General features: G+C 44.8%; 1 long non-coding RNA gene across 1 annotated transcript; it reads left to right on the top strand.

Annotated features, from left to right (window-relative positions):
- Positions 1 to 213: 213 nt before the first annotated feature.
- LOC147001901 (uncharacterized) lies at positions 214 to 2,346 on the top strand. Its single transcript, XR_015044740.1, has 3 exons — positions 214 to 241; positions 1,424 to 1,609; positions 2,001 to 2,346. It is a non-coding gene; the product is annotated as an uncharacterized LOC147001901 (long non-coding RNA).
- Positions 2,347 to 7,356: the final 5,010 nt, after the last annotated feature.

The following is a 7,356-nucleotide window of genomic DNA, read 5'->3' as shown; positions in this document are numbered from 1 at the left end:
GTCATGTAGAATTTGCCCCTGTGACTGATTTAATTCTTTTAACCCAACATCCTTCAGGTTCTCCCAAGGTGCACTTCGGTGTTCAGCTGCTTGGAGGTAGTTTGCAAAGGCAGGGACTGCGGGGTGGACCTTTCTCTGCTTTGCGGGCCGTGAGCGCCCCCTTGAGGCCATACGCAGAATCTTGTCCCTGAATTACTTCCTGCTAAAATGATAGTTGACCGGAAAAGTACGCACTTTGTAGGTGAGTTGGCAAAAATGAACCTGAAGGAATGGCTCTGAGATAGGGAGTAGAATAGAACAGGAACTTTTAAAAGGACTGAGGCTCTCTTCCCTAAATGCCAAGGTCACAGGAGTTATGAAAACCCGGCACAGACAGGATATTTATACCAATCACCCAGAGTGGCCAACTCGACAGAACTTGGAGACAAACAAGCAAATGCACAGAGGCTTTAAGTGCGTTCATTCTCTGTAGGGCTTTCTTGCAGAAGTAATTATAGTCCCATGCAGGATGTTTTGCTGTTAATTCAGATATAGCCGGAGAAAACAGGATGGCCCAAGGGGCAAGAGGAAGTCTTTACTTCTTGCAAGATAGTCAAGGGTGAGAAGATTAAAGATAGCCTTGCCAGCTGGTAATGCTGTCAAGCTAGATTTGATGGAAACAGCTCACAGTTGACCAAGGTGCTTGGAGACTCATCCCAGCATCTGTAAAATAGCTCATAGTGCTTGCCTAGCAGGCGTGCATTCACAGGAGTGCATGAACCAGGAACTCAAATGTCTGTAAGCCCCACAGAGAGGTGGAGTCAGGAGATTCAGGAGTTCAAGGTCAGCCATGGTTATGTAGCAAGTTTGAGGCCATCTTGGCCTGCACAGGCTGTGTCTAGCTGTACTTATATTTTTCTGCACAGATTTTTTTAAGGCCCAGGCTTATTTATTTATAGATAGGGCCTTACTCTGTAGCCTAGAGTGGCTTTGAACTCTGGTCTTAGCCTCCCTAGTTCCAGGATTACAGGAGTGAACCATCACCCGTTGCTTTCTTAGATTTATTAACTAAATCCAGGGACTTTTACTGTTTGCTTGTTTTATTTTTGTTTTGCTATGCTCTGTTTTGCCTGATTGGTTGGGATTAAAGCTAGTCTGTCTAGCTTCAAAGGGGGGAGGGGGGAGTCAACATTAATACAACTTCGCCACCTTGTGACTAACATGCTTTCTCAAAGTGACAGGCCTTAACCTCTGTCATTCACTTACGGAGCTTGCAGTGTTGACTCCCAGACCTCCTGAGCTTTGTTGGTTGTTAGTCTTGACCATTAAATATGTACTATATGTAAACACACACACACACACACACACACACACACACACGTACGTCTAGGGCGCTGTGCACCCTCATTTCCTTCCTCTTACCATCTTTGTAAACTTTGGACAGAAGCCCATGAAAAACTTACACCTTTCAACCTGAAATCTACATTTTAAAAACCAGGGAGCTGACAGTCTTTCACAACGCTAGAAGGTTCTGTGCAAGATGCCAAAGGAGGAAAGCAATCGACACTCCTGGCCAGATGTCACCTCGATGAACCACAACCATGATCAGCCTGGCAAGGCATTTCTAAAGGTGCAGTAGTGATAATCATACATCTAGGCATTTAGCGGCCTGCTCAAAGGAGGAAACTCTTGCTGGATATGGGAAATCGCCAACCACCTGGGGCTAGTGATGTCATGGATCCTAGATGGGAGCCTATGCCTGCCATTTTGCCAGAACAACATACTACCTAGCCATATTTTAAATACTTGTTCTTTAAAAAAAAAAAAAGATTTATTTAATTATAAGTACACTGTAGCTGTCTTCAGACACACCAGGAGAGGGCATCAGATCTCATTACAGATGGTCATAAGCCACCATGTGGTTGCTGGGATTTGAACTCAGGACCTTTGGAAGAGCAGTCAGTGCTCTCAACTGCTGAGCCATCTCTCCAGCCCTAAATGCTTGTTCTTATACCCCACAGGCAAGTGGAGCTTTCACCCCTCCTCAAAGAAGCTGTTGTTTGCACTGGGTGGAGAGCATCACAGAAAGCCACAACTGGTTAAAATACAAAAAAACAATGGAATGTGGCGTGCCCAGCCCCAACAACTGTATCTACAACACAACTCCCGCACCTAGGCTCAGGGAAGACTGTAGAAGAGGGGTCAGTATTCTTGTAAGAGCCGTAAATCTCCTGTGAGGCTGTGTCTCCTGGAAACGGCAGGGAACCTGCATCCATGATGCCTCTGCAGTACAGCTAATGAAACAAGACCTGAGCTACGACAATAGACAATAGCAATAGAGAGACCTGCAAACAGACAATAGCAATAGACATGCAAACGGGGAAGGGGCACGCGGGGGTGGTGGGTGGTGGTGGTGGTGGTGGTGGTGGTGGTGGTAAGCATTCCTAGACAAAGAACTACAGGCAACTAATGACTACAGAGAGAAGGAGAATTAGCCTCTCCCAGAAATCAGCCCCTTAATTGTCATCCCTTAAATCTGCGCGTACAAGCAACACTAAAATGGACTCGTACGGTTGTATTTAAGCATTTCCCACCCACTCTCCCCACACATCAGAAAAGGAGGCCATGAATCTGAGAAGGAATAAGTAGAGGCATAGAAGGAGCTGAAGGGAGAGGACACGGGAGGGTGAAATGATGTAATTACCTTTTAATTAAAAAACCCATTAGGAGCTGTTGGGATTTTGTAACACTGGTCATTTCGAGTGCTCAGAAACTTAATGTGTTTATCATCCGTGTCCCAAACAAACAAAAACTGAAGGACCAAATTTGGTTGTTTCTTTAAAAATTCAGGTTTTTTGGCAGGCAGCCTGTATCCCTGCGGGCCTTCAGAAGAAAAAAACTAGAGCCGGGTTTGCATGGAGTAAGCACTGCCCTCTAGTGGGTACCTGCGATACTACAGCTTAGGAGGAAGCCTCTGGGAGCTATTGAATGCTTTCACAGTGGTCTGTTTTATTTATTTTGTGTGTGTGTATGGGTGTGTGTGTGTGGGGGGTATGGGTATGGATATGGATATGGGTATTGTCTTAGTCAGGGTTTCTATTCCTGCACAAAACATTATGACCAAGAAGCAGGATGGGAAGGAATGGGTTTATTCAGCTTATACTTCCACACTGCTGTTCATCACCAAAGGAAGTCAGAACTGGAACTCAAGCAGGTCAGGAAGCAGGAGCTGAGGCAGAGGCCATGGAGGGATGTTACTTACTGGCTTGCTTCCCCTGGCTTGCTCAGCTTGCTTTTTTTTTTTTTTTTTTTTTTTTTTGGCTTTTCGAGACAGGGTTTCTCTGTGTAGCCCTGGCTGTCCTGGCACTCGCTTTGTAGACCAGGCTGCCCTCGAACTCAGAAATCCGCTTGCCTCTGCCTCCCGAGTGCTGGGATTAAAGGCGTGCATCACCACGCCTGGCTCAGCTTGCTTTCTTATAGAAGCCAGTACTACCAACCCAGGGATGGCACCACACACAATGGGCCCTCTTACCCTTGTTCACTAATGGACAAAATGCTCCACAGCTAGATCTCTTGGAGGCACTTCCACAACTGAAGCTCCTTTCTCTGTGATAACTCCAGCCAGTGTCAAGTTGACACACAAAACTAGCCAGTACAGGTACGGATATGTGTGTGCCTCAGATGACAACCTGCAGAGTCAGTTCTCTCTCTCTCCGTCAAGGACGGCCCAGGGATTGAATTCAGGTCACTGAGCTCTGGTTGCAAGCACCTTTACCAGCTGAGCCATCTCATCTCTCGGGACTCTGAAATTTTCTCTTACAGCTTCTGATCTGCTTTCCACACTGCAGGAGCGCATACTGTCTTCAGTGCTTTATCTGATCAGACTTCCTCTGACGCTCATAAGTAGCTATACATGACCTAATTTCAGGCTCCTTGATTCCCTGTACCCCTTACACGAAGTATCCAGACCACCCACTATCCAGGCTTCCTGCAGCCCATTTTATTCTGTTGTTGCTCTGTAGAGCTATGGCTGGAACCCGGGGCTTTGTGTACCCTGGGCAAATATTCTACCAACTGAGCTACATTCCAGCCTCTAGCAACGGTCCTTTATTGTGACCTGCAAGGACAATATGTCCTTGCTTTTCTATCTCTGCACCAAGTTACTTGTTGTTAAAAATAACATATACAGGCATTTATGCAAAGTGCTTTTGTGGAGAGCAGAGAGAGCCCTGAGTGTGGAACACTGAGTGAATGTGTACGGTTGCCATGAGCACAGCCATGGCCGTGAGGGGCTTTGAGTGGGGGTGTTGATAATATACCCTATAGCTCTCTCTCTTCTCAATATTTACTGCCTGAAGACTGCTCCCCTACAGAGGCTGCCCTCACTGAGAATAGCCAAACCTGTCCATTTGATCTAGCAGTACACCATAACACCACCTCTTTGTTTATCTGTGTCTAATAACCCTGCCTCCCTATTCAGTTGTATGCAGTAACCTCACTGCTGTTTAGTTCTATACAACAAACATGCTGAGCTTTGGGGCCCTTTGGCTTCTCCATCAGAAAGCCCAGTTGATCTGCCCTATCCCAGTGTGACTGTGTCTTTGTGTCTGTCTTTTCTTCATTCCCTCTACACTCCCAGTCTGGACAGTCCCTGGAAGCTGTGCAAGGATGGGTCATGCTTTAGGAAAGAACACCAAAAGGGTATTATTTCCCACCAAGTATGAGGAAGATTCAGAGAGCAAGAAGAGGAAATACACAGTTCTACTTAAGATCTACTCAAATGCTGTGGGCTACAAAGATTCCTCCTCCCTGCCAAGAACACCTCCCATCCCTCCTCACTCCCGCCCTGACCCTGACACTAAGGAAAAGGCTCACTATGTAACCCTGACTGGCGTGGAAGTCACAGAGATTCACCTGCCTCTGTTGACATTAAAGGTGTGCATCCTTTATCATTTATATGGTAATTTAAAGTGTAAGGAGAGCCTGTTGCCAGGGAAACAGAAGGTAGGCTCTGGTGTTGATTATGAGGAAGGGGTCCATCTTCAAGAGCCCCAAGGCTATAAATCCCTATAACATAATTGCCTTAAGAATTGAGACCCTAAAATCATTAAGGAACCAGACCAGGGACCAGAGCCCCCAAATATTTTTTGACATTTCTGGCCTCTAGCCAGGACTGGACCAAGGGACATTTCCAGCTTCTGGCCCAGGCCACAAAATCAAGGTATCATCTTTAAACTGCTTGCTTTTTCTCTCTCCTGTCCTCATCAGTAGTGCTTCTCAATAGTTCCTTTAAAAAGTCTGAAATCACCAGCATTGCTAAGGACAAGGAGCACAGAGACTCTGCTGATACAAGTTAGCATAACTACCTAGGAAAGATGCTGGCAACGGTAACAGGTGAAGCAGATTCTCTCCTGGATTCGTTCCTTGGGGAAACCTACACACATGGGGAGCAAGGGTGTATTTACAAGAGGAGCAGTAATGCAGGGTAGAAACAACACAGATGTCCGTCATCAGCATAATGTATGATTAAGCTGTTGCGTAAGCCTGTCATGGAGGATCATTGTGAAGGGTGAATGAAGCAGACCTATTCTCAGGGAAGGAGGATGAATCTAGAAACTTCCTGTTGAAGGGCGAGAAACATGACACAATATAGTTACCACAGTGTTAATCTCTCTAAAACAAAAAAAAAATATTTACTTATTTTATGTATATGAGTACAACATTGCTCTCTTCAGACAGACCAGAAGAGGGCATCAGATTCCATTACAGATGGTTGTGAGCCACCACACCATGTGGTTGCTGGGAATTGAACTCAGGACCTCTGGAAGAGCAGTCGGTGCTCTTAACCACTGAACCATCTCTCCAGCATGTTAATCCTTTTTGATAAAGTTCAAAACCAGTGCTGGAGAAATGGCTCAGAGGTTAAGTGCACCGACTGTTCTTCCGAAGGTCCTAAATTCAAATCCCAGCAACCATGTGGTGCCTCACAAACATCTGTATTGAGATCTGACACCCTCTTCTGGTGTATCTAAAGACAGCTACAGTGTACTTACATATAATAAATAAATAAATCTTTAAAAAAACTTGTAAATATGTTCAAAGCCAGCCACAATTAAAATGTGTAGAATGCAAAAGCCATTTAAAGAGAATGTATCAATAGATAAAAGAATAAGAGAGTGATTATCAAACAAAAAACAAAACAGACAAAACCAGGACAAGCCTGAGCTTGGTGGCTTCTGTCTGTAATATCAGTACTCCGTATTAGTGTATAGACCAGCAGTTCGAAACCTGTGAGTTGCAACTCCTTTGGCAAACCCTCTATCTCCAAAAATATTTACATTACAATTCATAACAGTAGCAAAATTAAAGTTATGAAGTAGCAACAAAAGTAACTTTAAGGGGGGTCTGGGAATCACTTCACAAAACACTCAGACACCAATCTCAGTCAAATAGGGATGGTTTGTTGAACACCACACCCCAAGACTGATTGATCAGGGATGCAGACTAGACTTGAATTAGTATCCTATAGGGCGCTTAGGCCTAAAATCCACAAACATCTGAGCCAAGTTACTTCACCAATCAGGATTTAGGGATAGAGGATTTCCTTAGGAGCATGTCTTTGTTGTACACATATTCGGTTCCCATGGCCATGACATGGCTGTGAGCAGGATGGCTCAGCCAGGAAAGGCACTTACCACCAAGCCTGACATCCTGAATTCAAGCTCTGGGGCTCGCATAGAGAGAGAATGGTTTTCTGTAAGTGGCCTTCTACTTCTGTGTTCACAAGCATGCACACACACAAATTAAAATAAATGACAAAAATAAAACCCTCTCCAAACCCAACAACAACAGGAGTTTTAGAACTAAAAGCAGGGACATTGTACTACTATTTTATTTATTTATTTTTCTAAAGATTTATTTATTTTATGTATATGAGTACACTGTAGCTGTAGAGATGGTTGTGAGCCATCATGTGGTTGCTGGGAATTTGACTCTGCTCGCTCCAGCCCAAATACTTATTTATTATTATATGTAAGAACACTGTAGCTGTCTTTAGACACACCAGAAGAGGGCACCAGATCTTGTTACAGATGGTTGTGAGCCACCATGTGGTTGCTGGGATTTGAACTTAGGACCTTTGGAAGAGCAGTCAGTGCTTTTACCCGCTGAGCCATCTCACCAGCCCTGTGCTACTATTTTAAAACCATGTCTAATTAATTAATATAGAACATAGGTAACACAGATATGGGAAGAGAATCAGAAAGAATGAATTCTGTATGCTCACATCTCCTCCTGTTCTCCTGACCTGGAAGCTGGGTGCTGCCCTCTCCCCTCCCCCCCAACCCCTGACACCAAAGCATTCATCCCCCAGTACTG

Source organism: Mus caroli, unplaced genomic scaffold, assembly GCF_978045245.1.
Source record: "Mus caroli unplaced genomic scaffold, Mus_caroli_1 scaffold_12, whole genome shotgun sequence".
NCBI lineage: Eukaryota > Metazoa > Chordata > Mammalia > Rodentia > Muridae > Mus > Mus caroli.
Note: the sequence above shows the minus strand (reverse complement) of the source record. Positions and strands in the feature narration are given on the sequence as shown.